Below are 14,845 nucleotides of genomic sequence, written 5' to 3'. Positions count from 1 at the left end.
AATATTACAATATGCTGTTGAACATCATATTACTACTCAGCAGTTACAATACACAAAGCTCAAAAAAGCAGGACTCATGCTATTGGGAAAATACTATGACAAGTGGTCATTACTATAAATAACAAACAATTTTCTTGCAAAGCACGATGCAGTCACTCTGTGTCATTTTCTATTCCTCTGTATAAAGGCAGTTGACCATGGAAGTTTTGGTCAAAATAACCACACAGCTAAAATTCATGAACTGATGGGAGAAAAATACACAGTAATACGGGGCGGGGAGGGAGGGAGAATCTTAACTTTTACAATAGTTTCCGGATTCCTTAGTATCCAAACAAAGCAGACTACAGAGTAGATTTTATGGTCTGTTTTTTTTAAAAAAACCTAGTGATTCATATGAGCTTGTTTCAATCAGCAAATCTCCCAAATCACTGAAAACTGCATAGTCATCATTTTTTATGGTCTGCATTCACTGTTAATTCCCTTTTGAAACTGAAAAGCTTGATCTCATCAGTTCTTGATCGCTTTCTAAAGGAAATGCATACAGCAAAATTACTTTCCTTCAGAAAGATGCTAGTGCCTTTTTTACTGGTCCCAGAGAAATAAAACGCTTGTTTGTTTCAACTTCTGGGGAGACTGATCCTTAAATTATTTAAAAAAAAAAAAAAAAAAAGACAACAGCATGGCCTCCTATATTATGCTGAAAGTGAAGGAAATATGTGTACTTAATTTCTGAACACAGAAGTCAAAACCATTTCCAAAAGATGGGACAGAAGGGGACAATCAGCATCCTCAGAAACCAACTCAGAGTATTACCTACAGTGCTTTTAATGGTTCCGTTCTGCAACTTTCTGGAGAAGTAGCGAGGTTATGCTATTCTTATAAAGACCTAGACTTTGGAGCTAAGAACACGCTTCTGAAAGGCAGATGTCCTTGCTTTTGTTTCACCAACAGCTTGACTAGGTCCTCTATAAGCACTCATGGAACACTTGGTTCTTTTCACATACAAGAAACTCCTGTTTTGTTTTTCTACAGAAAATCCTGGAAGAGAACCTCATATCCTGGAAGTCAGAGACTGGCCTGGAAGCACTCAGGCCATTATAACAAATGCCTCCCATACATTTGTCCAAATCAATCCAAATGGCACTACTGGAACTGACCTTCCAATTTGGTTGTATTTTTGTGGTGGTCTATCTTTCCACCTGGGCAGATTCTCAACTTGTCACATCATAGGTAATATTTTCTTCATCTATGCATTTTGAGTCACTGCCACAAACATCTGTTTTAACAGTTCATGAGAGGTATAATATACACAGTTTTCAAAATGAAACTTTACAATTGAGTATCAGTGAAAGTCCAGAAGCCACCATATTTTCACTGAAGACACCTTCAAGACAAGAAAGGATAGATTAGCTGCTAGAACTTCTTGACACAACAGGTACTGGAGCAGATTTTTGCAGCCCAGTCTTTCCTGGGCTGATTCAAAGAGGTCTTTCAGGCTTCAGGACATAAAAATCACGGTTCACATCTAAGGTGTAATCACTTCTATGTTCTTCTAAAGAAGGGCCACATTAAACCCTGTATTGTTAGGCTGATTCATCATCTTGGGCAAGGTCCAATACAACATACAAGTTACGAGAGTGAAAGCACTTAAAAACTGAATACAAAAAAAGCTTAGTCTTGACCTAACCTTAAACCTACCACTATTTCCAACCCCTGTCACCACCACCAAATTTTTACTTCAATAACACTTTATACTCTTTGTTGACTTAAGTCTCCTGGTGGGACTGATTTACATCTCTATCTCTGTAATAAAGCTCTAAGAAAAGATTTCAAAAATGCTCAGTTATAGGCATTACTTCTGGAGAGCAACCCTGTGAAGGCAAAAGTCATTGAAAATATGACATCGACAGAATCACAGTGAAAGATTTCTCACTTCCTTAGCTACCTCCACATACATGTTACAACGTGTGAAGTCATCTGACTCATGTCTGTGAACTCTGCACAAGTATAATTGATTAGGAAAAGTTACAAGAGTAGCTTAAAGTTTAGAGAAGAGACCAGAAGGAAGAATGGATGAATAGGAATATATAGAATAAGACTAAAAACCATGTTATAATGCTAAACAAATCTTCTTCACACACATTGTAACACTGACCATCTTTCATCCAAAATTTCTGTACTACACAAATATGCATTGCACAATTCCCATCACTCACAAGAAACAAAAAAAGCTCAGAATGAGCTTTTCCTAACACATACTGTCCAGTTTATACCATCTTTCAGTGCTTTCTATGTTAACAATTAATCTTGCTGAACATATAAGAACAAGCTCTATCTTCACAATTCATTGCTAATAAAGCTTTTCAAGCCTAAAGAACAAGAAACATCCACCTTCCCTCTTCTGTGGAGACCTTGTTGTTGATCATTTTTAGTCACTCTTTGTACCTTGCCCTTCCTTAGCCAGCCATCAATTCTTTCTTGGATTTTTGACCCTCCTTCTGATAATAAGTGTTGCAGGAAGAAAGTACAGTCCTACAGTAGCAGGAGAAAACATTCAAAGAGGTACAAGCATCAAACGACTCATTAAAGAAATAATCCTTTAGACATCTGTTCACTGCTATAACTCAGCTTTCAGCCATGAAATTAGAACCTGGAGTGAATGTCACAGCATATTAAGAAGAAATACTCCTTATATCGATGTCCACTTCACAGTCTGTCTATAGCAATAAAGAATCCTGAGTGGTACAGCTTCAAGCAGAAAAGGGTAGTTCCAGAAGCAAGAACCTTTTCCACACAAAAACAGATAGAAATGCTCATGCTTCCACAGTGTATATACATGACTGAAGGTAAGTCTCCTCTAAAGAGAGAGGCTCTGGAGTTTTAGGCCACATGTATTTCCATCCATCCCATAACCAGAACACCTACTCTAGGAGAAGGGGGGGGGGGGGGAGTTAAAGCCAAAGTTCCCTAAACCTACTCAGGACAACTTCATACTAATGAAGAGTAAAGACACTAGGACAAAATCAGCAACGAGTCACCTCCCATTCTAGTGGTGTGATTTTACACTGCTTGTAAACAACAACAACAAAAGACATCGCACATTATGTCTCAGACAGTGATTTCTCTCCCTCTAACCTTCCCCCCCCAACATTTGGTAAAGTTGACTAAGGAACCCTGTAACAGAAAAGGACCTAGAAATATTTTTATGGAACTATCACAGTAACAGCTAAAAATCAACACTGAGTACCAAACTGAAAAATCTGTATTTTAACATGACAGTACAAATGTTAACTCTAGTGGATAACTTCTAATGTGGGTGTAAGCAATTCACCCATGTTTCAGCAACCGCCTCCATCAGCCAGTAAGTTTAAACAGAACTTCAGGTACAGTGTGACAGTTACCAAGGAGGTCCAGTTTGGATGGTTTCGCAAAGTCTCTCTGATAAAGATTTCAGAGCTAAGACACCACACACAAATACTGAAAAATACTCAAGTACATCGCAAGAATAAAAAGAAATGAAACTAACCTTCGTTCTACTCCAAAGAGCATTGCTCAGAAAGAGTGAAAGCAAACTTCAACGATACAAAACAAGCACGTTTAAAGCACCATCTACATGGAAAGCAAGAGTCTCACATAACCACTTTTTCAAGACTATACTTGTATTTTGGTCATGCCATCTCCATTCCCTTCCTCCTTCCTTTTTCAAAGCCACAGACAGACAACTGCTAAGTTTGACAACCAAATCCAACCAAACTCAATCACCAGGTCTCCGCACGGGACGACCATCCTTTACAAGCCTCGAATGAATGGAAGCTTGAACAGCACAACACAAACACTGGGGGAAGGATCCGCGGATTACAAGAGATTAGGGACGTTGCAGAGGGGCTATCTGTCTCACAGCGCACCCGGGCCGAAAAAAAGCGCTCGGCTCTCCGGGAGGGAGCGACGGCCACACTCGTAGACCCCGGGACTCGCTGCACCACACCGGGACGCCGACGGCTCCCCTCGAGGCAGCCCATGCCCTGGCGGAGAAGGCCCCACCGACAGCCGGCCCCGGCCCCGCAGGCCGGCACCCGCTGGGCCGGGCCGGGCCGGCGGTGGTGCGGGGCGCTCCCCTCCCGGACACGTTACCGAGGAAGACCCGGGCCCCTGCAGAGGCCGGGCGTGGCGCGCAGGGACGGCGGGCCCGACGTGCCACCCGGCTAGGCGCCGCCAGGCCTCAACTCCCTGGCGGGGAAGGAAGCGGTGGCGGCGCCTCGGGCTCGGGCCGCGGCCGGGCCGCCAGGCGCAATGCCAGCCGCCCGCCCGCACCGGGCACCTGTGCGGCCGCCGCCGGCAGGCCCGGCGCCCCCCCGGAGCCGCTCCGCGACCTCACTCACCGCCGCTGCCCGCCGCTCCCGGCGCTGCTGCCGGGCCCGCTTCCGGTTCCCGGACCCGCCGCTCCCCCGGAAGCGCCGCTCCCCCGCCCGCTGCCTGCCACGTCCGCACTCCCCGCCAACCCCCGGCCGCCGCCGCGCCCCACCCGGCAGGGCCCGGATGCGGCGCAGGCGCCGTGAGGCGAGCAGCGCGCGCACCGCCTCCGGCCGCGGGCCCTGACGTCACTTCGGGGCGCACGTCGGCCGCCGGGCTTCTCGGCCGTGCGGGCTCGTGATGGGAGCGCTGGCGCTCCGTGGTGTCGCTGGGCGGTTGTCCGGAAGTGCCGGGCCGTGGCGACGGGGGCGGCCCGGGCCGTGGCGCCGGTGGGACCAGCCCCGGGCCGGCCGCGGATCAGCCGCTGCTCCGGCAGCGGCCGTCGCTGGGGCGCCCAGGCCGGAGCCGCGCTTGCCCGACGGGCGCCGCGCACTTCCCTTGGGCGCAGGGCAGCCCCGAGTGTGGCGGGAGGACTCTTCCGGGGCCGCTGTGGCTGTGGTGGGGGGCAGAGCCGCGGGGGCCGTTTTCTCAGGTTGCTTGCACAGTCCGAGAACCAGCGTTTCGCTGCAAGAGCGGCTGAGTCGTGGGCTGAGGGCATGGCTGCGGTGCAGCACAACTGCGGCCAAACAGTGTTGTGCTTCAGCCAATGCCCATCATGGTGCTCTTGGCCACGCGTCCCGCCAGCGGCCCGTGAAAGACGACGACACAGGAGCACCCAGGGCCAGTTTTGCACCGAAATGCAATGGTGGTGCAAGAGCTGTTCACTACCTAGTAACATTTTGTTGGTGTGCACCCACCAGCACCATGCAATGGCACTGGATGAGTGGTGGTACAGTACTGGCAATGGAGTAGTCAACCAAGCAATGGTGTCACAGCAAAACTGCGTCGTTTAAATGTTACAGTACAAGGGTATCACAGAGATTGGTAAGATACTTGTTAGTCACTGAGAGCTAAGCACATGCAGAATAAGGAAGAGGTAAGTTTGTCCTCAGGATCTTAACAGAAAATTATATTTTAAGTCCTGTAGCAAAGGGGGAACATGGATTTTATTTCTCCTGTAACTCCAAGGGATCAAGGTGGCTTGGGATAGCCAGGAGGTCTTGTCTGTCTTGGTCCTAAAGAGAAAACAGTGAAGGACTCCACTCCGCGCTGGTGAGTCCCCACCCGGAGTACTGCATCCAGCTCTGGAATCCTCAGTTCAGGAAAGACATGGACCTGTCGGAGTGGGTCCAGAGGAGGGCCACAAAGATGATCAGAGGGATGGAACGCCTCTGCTATGAAGAAAGGCTGAGAGTTGCAGTTGTTCAGCCTGGAGAAGAGAAGGCTCCGGGGAGACCTTAGTGCAGCCTTTCAATACTTAAAGTGGGCCTACAAGAAAGATGGGGACAGGCTTTTTAGTAGGGCTTGTAGCGATAGGACAAGGGGTAATGGTTTTAAACTAAAAAAGGGTAGATTTAGACTACATATAAGGAAGAAATTTTTTACAATGAGAGTGATGAAACACTGGAACAGGTTGCCCAGAGAGGTGGTAGATGCCCCATCCCTGGAAACATTCGTCAGGTTGGACGGGGCTCTGAGCAACCTGATCTAGTTGAAGATGTCCCTGCTCATTGCAGGGGGGTTGGGCTAGATGACATTTAAAGGTCCCTTCCAACCCAAACTATTCTATGATTCTATGACCTGGGTGCAAAGCCGTTCTCTTGGCCATTGGAGAGTCTGTGTATGCGGTGCCATGCAGAGAACTGTTTGAATCCCATCTGTGTAGCTAATCCTGGCTATTCTGGTCCCACTGTCTAATATTAGGAGTGGCTGTAGGGGATGTCAGGGAGCAGCAAGCTAAAGAGGGAGCACATTACATCTCGTAGTCTGCCTATGTAGTAACACTAGCTGCACGGAGAAAACACAAGTGGAGAGCACATCACTTGCAAGCTGTTTTTGTTCAATTTCTCAGGGTCAGATGCTATCACCTGATCTTGTACAAGTCTGTGCCTGTGTCATGCCCTTGCCTGAAACTCATACTAATGAATCCTTAGTGCTGGGTGACTCTAGGATTTGCATTTGGAATGGGAAGTGGAAATAAAATTTTTACTGAAATGCTTCCAGCTTTAAGAGTGTCAGACAAAGCTCTGGAGAGACAGGAGGTGCGCTATTTTCAGCCACGCTCCGGTGAGAGATCCGTGGTGTATGTGGGGGGGCACAGAGGGTGAGATTGACATGACACGTGTGTAGGACAACTCTGGCCCCTTACCAAGAGCAGAATCAAATGTCTAATCATAGGCAGAGCAGCAGCTGAGAGTCCAGAAGAGCAGGGAAGGCTGGGCTTGACAGTCTCAACTCTCCTCTTGTGTGTGTGTGAACTTGAAGGAGAAAGTGAGCAGAGGGCCTTTTGGGGGACTGGAGGGTCGTGGTGTGAATTGTGAAGATGGGAGTGGAAGATACCGCCTGTTAAGAACTGGAGTCTGTTTTGAAGTTGGGAAGACAAAATACCCAAAGTGCAGAAATCATGGGAGCTGAAGAAGAAATGCTCATCACTCTGTCTGGAGGTGCCCCCTGGGGCTTCCGGCTGCAAGGGGGTTCAGAGCAGAAAAGACCCCTTCAAGTGTCAAAGGTAGGACCTTGAGATGTGAACTGTGAGGGCAGAGCTGTTCTGCTGAACTGAGATACCCCTACTGAGTGGGGCATCTTTCACTACCATTAAGGAATGCAGGACCTCCTTACTGTGGCAGCAGATCTTAAAAGGAAAACTTGGGTGGAATGGTCAAGCAGGGTGTGGAGTGGGATACAGGTCCTGAAATAGATGCTATTGAGGTAGAGACAAGTGTCAGGTGAAGACCTGCTTCAGTGCAGGTCTGTACAGCTCAGACACTTTATAATCTGTACAACTCTCCCCAGTTGTCAGCAGAGATATAACCATAGTGACAGTGCAGGAAAAAGGGCTCAAATGTGGAAGCTTCAGTACTTGTGTAAGACAGGCAACTAAAGAAAAAATAATTTAAATCAAAGCAACAAAAGCCATATTTGTAATTCAATTCAACTGGCCCTAACACTTCATTACTATATTCCAGCTTTCAAAATAGATGCACATTTCTTAGGGTCTCTTCTGTTGGTGAAACTTTCTCAATACTGTCTGAAGTGAATATTTTTTATGCTTTAAGCAGCAAATATTGGTTCCATTTCAAGAATTAAAGAAAAGCAGTTGTTTGGATGGGAGATGAAATAATAAAAAAGGAATAAACGTGAACCTTGAGTTGCACTACTTTTGATAAGCAGCTGTTACTGTTCTCTCTTCATAAAGACTACTGAGTAGCTTAAAAATTAGGAAAAAAAGTCCTCTGTTTATTAAGGTCATAACAGCTGCATTAGCCTTGACACAATGATATCTTGGGATGTCTCACTGGAAGGCATCCAGCAGCAGGAATGAAAAAATGCTATGCCCAGCTCCTTCTGTTTCCTTAAGTAGACTGTGCCTCTGACAGAGAATTTTAAAATGAAATGTTCTGTGTCATTTGGCTCACCCCAGGTCAAGGAGTGTTTGTCTGTAACTTCTGCCAAATGGTTTGGAATCCCATAGCTTGGCCCTGAAGTGGATGTTTCTTACATAGAGAAAGACTGTTCTCCAGGAAAACAACTTCTGTGCATGCTCATACAGCTTCAGGTGCGGAAGAGAAAGAATCAATATCCTTGAAACAGGTATCTGGCATCAGTGGTTGTTAGGAAAACAGGATTTTCAGTGGCCACATAAACTCTAGGGTCTAGGATTATTTTGACTCGTTTTTTCCCCAATAGACAAGACACTGGGACTGAAGAGGGAGGAGATACTGAGTGTCTTACAAAGATTATTCAGGATTGAACAGTGGCAAGAACTAGCCATTACCTAGGCTAAGTTGCACCTTAAGGTGAATGGAACATTGCTCAAGGATTAGTAGCACTTCCAGAAAGGTATTAACTAGAAGCAGCTCTCACCCAGAACTGGGTGTCATACCTTAAGTCTAGCAATACAAATATATATATATTTTACAATACTTGGATATTGCATAAAAAATAATTATGGAAAATATAATTGATACAAATCCATTTGAAGCTCAAAGTATACATCATTCTTCAAGCAGGACTTTGATTTTATAATTATCATTTTGGGCTATTATTGTCCAGAATTTAATGGCATCGAGGTGACCATACATACTCACTGTCTTAAAGGCAACACCGTTTAAACAGTCTCCAAAGAAAGGATTTACGGATCCTTACCAGGAACCCAGTAAGATCATGAATGTAAACTGCTTAGAAGAGAAGGAGTCATGGAGTAACCTAATTGTCCTCCTCTTACTACGCAGAGAGTAGAAGTTTGAATCTCAGTTTTCAGCTCTTTGAGTTGAAAGGTCAACTCTTCATTCTTCTGCAGTTAGGATTCTGCTATTGACACCAGCAGGATGAAGTCTGGGCCAAAATGCTGCCTGCAAAGCATCTTCCAAAACTCTAACATCATTAGCACTGTCCGTCTGGATATTTTAGGAGCCAAAGATGGGAATGGTCCCATCGCTAAAGAAGCCTGACCAGGGGTTGTGGCCATATGATACAGCATAGAGAAACAGGGCAGTATTGTCTGTTTCTCTATTAGTTTGTTAGAGCTGGGACTCACGTGGATGAGCAATTCACTCTGTTCAGCCTCCATCCAGGGTATCAGTGCCGTTGGGCAGCACTGGGAAGTGTGGTCAGAGGGAGGCGTCACTGAGATTGAGCCTGCCTAGCAGAGGTAAGGTCAAATAACAACGTGATGTTCGTTAGTATGCTGAAGAATGTGTTATGCGTGTATGGAAAGACAGATTAGATAAATGAGAGGGTCTATTAGTAAGCTGATTGCTGTCAAAGAAAGGACTCTTGGGGAGAAAGAGAAGTGTTCATATGAGACCAGGAAAACTTTAGCTTAGCAGAACAGAAATATTAGCACTTTGGTTCTTACAGCAAAACCTATTTGGACAGAATGGGGAAGGACAGAACAGGAACATGGATGAATCTGGAGAAAATGTGATAGGAGATACAGGCATGAATATCCAATAGGTGCCAGGAGATAACTGAGTGGATACAGTTGGTGTCTCAGGGGATTCCAGTGCTGTCATTTTAGGCAATTTCAACTTCTAGACTAGAAAAGTCATAGTAGTAACACTAAAGAAAGATGCTTACCCTTGGATGCTGAGTCAAATAATTGTTTCTATGTACCTTTCTGGATGAAAAAGAGCGATAAAAAGCTAATTTGGGAAATGAATCAAGTATAACAAATAAGTTATATATATATATGATATACATTGTAGTTATGTGGAGATGCTGGAATTGCTAGACCAGACTAGGTTAATGGTCACTCCATCTCCTGCTTCCTGTTTCCTTTGTGTTTCCTGCAGGTGTTTCAGAGGAAGTTGTAAACTTCACCAATGCATCTAATTTTCTAGTAATGCAATGCAGAGGGGAATCCTTTCACCCTCGCTGATTATCAGCATGCCCTATGAAGTACATAAGAATTGAAAGTCCTGGTGGTTTACCCTACGCATAAACAGATAATTATTTGTGAACAGCTAATGCTTTACTTGTCTGACTAAATCTTATATGGTTTCCTAATGAAGATTTGATAACATCAAGCAGCCAGGCATTCCAAAGACTAAATGTTGAACAAAGTGGGATTTCCTGTTTGAGTCACTGTTGTTGTATTACAAAGCCCTGCATAATTCATCATTTTACATGATCAATTTACACGTTCACAGGTCTTCTTGCCTTTCTTCTTTCTAAAGGCTACATCATCATCATCTTTGTATTGTTTCTCTATATGGAGATGTCGTGGTTTGATAAAATCAATCACTAATTGCTGTTCTTGGTATCTTTTTTTTGTTTCCTGAAAATTCTTCAGGTCTGCTGTATGCTTGCTTTTTTTTTTGAGATGAGATGGTATTTAATGACATTAGAATGTTTTCAGCATTATTCTCTATCCTCTTCAAATACATTGGTGGGCCTCTACTTGATTGTTCTAAGCTGTTCACAATGATGGTTTAAATTATTGGCTTTTTTCAAGTTGCAGCTAACTCAGAATGTACATTGAGTGTATGCATTTTAAACGGTCCTTTCTAGCGCAAAGTATTCAACTGGCTGCAACTAAATAAAGTAAATTAACATGTTGGAAGTGGGGTGTGAACCCATTTTTCTACAGACTGAAAGGATGCATAGCTGTAGTTTAAACCATTTGACCAAGCAAAGGATCAATTCTAAACCTCAGTCCAGCCAACACAAAGGGGTAGAAAAGCAGCTGGATCTTCACATGCAGCATCCAGCTGCCACAGAGCTTCTGTCCCATCTGACTCCCTGTGGGTTATGGGTTCAGGGACATGCCTAGAGCAAGACGCTGCAATTATATACCTTGTGGACAGCCTCTTGGGTCATACATAACTAGCTTCGTGTTCAAGTAACGTTATGGAGCCAAACGAGCTCTGCCTGCCTCAGGATCAGGGAAACACACATTGCTTCTTCCAGCAGTGCCCAGTGGATATTGAAGAAAAAGCTCAAATTTCAGTAACATAAGTAAGATTGAAATGCTAGTATTAACGCCAACTGCTATATGGTTCCAGATCTGTAACCGAAAATGTCTATTCCTTTCATCTTAAACTTGCCTACAAGAGCACATACTGACTATTTTGTGTCACCCAAACAATCATTTGCAGTGTCTGGGTGCTAAAAATGTCTGATGTGTACATGGAGGATACCATACTGATGTGTATATGAAAGGGGTACCATAACAATTCAGTCTCATAAAAACAGATACTGTAAGAGTGGAGGGTGAGACAAAAGAAGAAGCAAAAGAAAATTTATTAGTGTCTGCGGAGCCCTCAGTGAGAAAGAATAGATGATTTTTAAATTAGGGTTGTATTAAAATATCAACTCAGTAATGAGTAAGCTGAAAGAACAGCAGACATTGATATGCTCAGCAGGCAGATACACAGCGGGATCAAACATCAACAGAGGAAATGAATAATTCTGCAGAAATTAGGAAGGATTGGAATATGGAGAACTAGAGAAGCAAATAAAGGGGAAGATAAAGAGTAAAGAACCCAAAAAGGAAAGGAAAATGTCCGTTTTGTTCTTAGTTACAGCAATGTCCTTTTAAGTGAAATCAATTGAACTACTGTGCATTCATATTTGGCTTACTGTGATTCCTAATGAATCTTTTAACTCTTACCTAGTGAGGCAGATAAAGTATAGTGGGATTTTACACTACCCCTTTCCAAAATAAAGCTGATTTGGTACAGCTCAGTAGCTGTGGCGCACACGGCAACACAACACAACAAATCTTTGGCCAGAAACAGTCATCAGGAAAGAAAGAAAACAAGCATAAAAGCAAGAAACAAAAAGGATCCATGGATGGCAAGATTTTTATTTTAGAAAGGCTGAGGGAAAAGTACATGGTCCTGACATGTACAGCATTCCTTGCAAGGAGAAGCTATAAATGACGAAAAGGTTCACCCATTCTGAAAAGAGAGTAAGGGAGAACAATACCATCAGGTTCCTGAGGCATTTCTTTGCAATAAGGGTATGTGCATCAAATGCACTTGAAACTAAACAAAATGTAAAACAGCTAGTCTGAGAAAAGTCATAAGATAGGACATAAGCATTAAGCCCATAATCAACCAAAGTAGAAACATAACATGGAACTTACATTAGGGAAATAATTTTTACGAAGATTAACAGGGCAGCTTTAAGACAGTGCAAGTGCATGCAAACCTGCCTTTAGGGATCCTGCTACAAAACAAGATTTATTCCATGAGAGGGAAACCCAGTTACTTACTATACAAAGCAAAGAAGGCACTTGTACCTCCAGCATAGTCTGCTGCACAAGTAATACTGAAGAAATAAGTGGAAACTGGAGGCTTTCCAGCTGGTACTGATAGTAGAGGAGAAAGACCTGGGCATATTAGTGCATCACAAGAGGATAATGAGCCAGCAAAACAATGCATCTCTGAAAAAAAAGGCAAACATAAACAAATGAGCCTCAGGTAGCCATATGTAACTGAGATAGGAAGGCATTGAGGTTACTGTCTAATGCCCAAGTGGGAATTCACTGGAAATATCACACATATCGAGCCAGCGACTTTCAAGAAAAGTGAATGTAAGGTAGAGCAGCTATAGAAAAGGAGGGGAGGAGAGAAGGCTTCTTTCACCTAGCAAAAGGTTGAAAGATATGACTACTGTCTACAAATAGATGTTGGGCAAATACCAGCAGCACTGTTCAAATATAGGACAGCATTGTCACCAATCAGATGTGCACAAAACGACTAGCCAGGGAGGTTCAGCAACAACTTTCCAATCTAGAAAAAGAACTGAAAACCTTTTGCAATCAGTTTATGAACTGGAGTAAACAATATGGCATCTGAAACAATGGGGGATTGGCCCTGATGATAACTCAAGAGGCTCCTTTCAGTTCCCTGTTCTGTACAAATACTCTGCAGCAATGGAGTGAATTGTTAGGAGAAGCAGTGACACAGGATTGTATAGCTTCTAAAACCAAGAATTGTTTTGTTGTTTAAGAGCAGTTCATCACAACCTCCTTTTTACCTCTCTCACATATCCGCACTTTCTCTTGTATGTTTCTGTGCTGACAATTCACTGTTTCTACTGTCTCCTCTGCCAGATATTCTTGCTGCCTGTATGCCGTGCCGCTGGTCCCTGTGACCCACGGCCTGGCGGCTCTGTCCCGTTCACCTTTGCTCATGTGACATTATTCCTGCTGGAGGTGCCAGCTCTAACCCAAATAGGTCTGATGGCTTCCAGATTTGCAAGCACCTTCTCTTTCTCTCCCCTTTTCAGTGGGCAGGCTGTTCTTTATCTGTTTTCACAAATGTTTACTGTCACACCTAAAAAAGCACTGCTGGCAGCCTAGTCTATAGCAGTCACTAATGCTGGTTTTGGAGGACTGAGTATGTCTGCCAGGGCTGTGGAAGGAGTGCCTCAAGCAGCTTTGGGAGTGCTCCTGAACATGTTTTATGGCCTGTCGGCACTTAGGCAGGTGCCACCCTTGGCTGCCAGTGAGGGAGCGCAGGCTGCGGCGCCGGTGGAACTTTCCAAGGAGCAGCTGGGCCCAGCAGTCACCGCGTGCTGGGAGAATGTGGGGGGCTCGAGGGAGCTCTGCTTTTCCTTCCCAGCAGAGATGGGGGGATAGGACCTCCAGGACAATGATAAGAAGGTGGCCTAAACAGAAAACCATATTATCATGGTTGCAAATCACCATTGCTTATTGTATCAGCTAATGATCTGGTTCACAATTCCTTGTGCCTCACCACGGCTTGGAGCTACCTGCAAGGGAAGTAGCCTTACACAGGAACAACCTCCTGAAACAAGTACAGAGAGCAGACTGTGCGGATGGACTGGATTGGTGGTTATGCCATTCCCTCTAACTATTAGAATCTTGATTTATACTCTATGTTTACTTTCAGATAATCTTTAACCATTTGTTAAACTATGCCTTTCTCACTGCCCAAGCCACTTCACCCTGTGTTTATTCTTTTTTTCGCTTCCTACCTTCCCTCAAAAGGACAAGGCAATCATGCCTATGACAAAGTGTGATGTCGGCTCCCGGTCTTTCACACGTTACTGTCCTGAATGGTTTCCCCGCTGCTGTGTGACCACAGCTGTGCTGCCCCATGCTTTTTATTTCCACAAATCGCCTAAGACTTTTGTTTGAAGGACACTGCTAGAAAAGCTTTCCCTCTCCTCCTTGCAGAGGTGAAGAGTCTGGGCAGTTTCATCTTTACATCCTATTGGCCCATTAGCAGGCAGGAGTCCTGGAATAATCTCTTGACAGATGACTATCAGCAGTTGTGGTGATACCATACAAGCTACATCTATACCTGGTGCAGTAAATGTACCTGGGACCACTCTCTGGCACTGATGCCAGCTACTACAGAGTGGAACGAAGCCCAGCAATTAACCTCTTCTACTCTCCCAAACAAGATGGCTGCATGCAAGCTGCCCACAGGCAGTGGCTCTGGGAATGGACTGTTCTAGCTCCCAAACTGTGCCTGGGAATTGTTCTGGAGAGCATTATCTGGCCTGGGCCAAAGATGTGCCAAGGATCATTTCAACAGTTTAACGCTACAGGCAATTGCAGTCCAGAGTACAGGTTCATTCACTGGCATTATTCAACCTGTTACTTGCTACTTGGTAGAACTACTGAATACATCTGTGAAGGCTGAGCCTGTTTTTTCCTGTACATTCATACCTACAAGATGCCTACAAAGATGCTGCAAGGCACAGGAAGGTCTCTGTACCAAAGCTCCCGTGGAATCCTTCAGGTGAACGGGGTACTTGTCTAATCTGTACCTGTGGCTGATCCTCTCCTTGCTGCTGCAGAACAGTGGTGCTTATCCTCAGACCATTGCTGAGAGGCTCTCTTAGAGTTAGTGAG

General features: G+C 44.7%; 1 protein-coding gene across 2 annotated transcripts in view; it reads right to left on the bottom strand.

The window, feature by feature from the left end:
• The window catches only part of SEC24C (SEC24 homolog C, COPII coat complex component), a 39,108-nt gene extending 34,680 nt beyond the window's left edge, over positions 1 to 4,428 (bottom strand). For both annotated transcript variants that reach the window (XM_050898783.1, XM_050898784.1), the window contains exon 1: positions 4,380 to 4,428. The gene's annotated coding sequence lies outside the window, so the exon portion shown is untranslated. The remainder of the gene's footprint in view (positions 1 to 4,379) is intronic.
• Positions 4,429 to 14,845: the final 10,417 nt, after the last annotated feature.

Source organism: Gymnogyps californianus, chromosome 6 (assembly GCF_018139145.2).
Source record: "Gymnogyps californianus isolate 813 chromosome 6, ASM1813914v2, whole genome shotgun sequence".
In the NCBI taxonomy this organism is placed as follows: Eukaryota; Metazoa; Chordata; class Aves; order Accipitriformes; family Cathartidae; genus Gymnogyps; species Gymnogyps californianus.
This window is presented reverse-complemented; position numbering and strand designations above follow the sequence as displayed.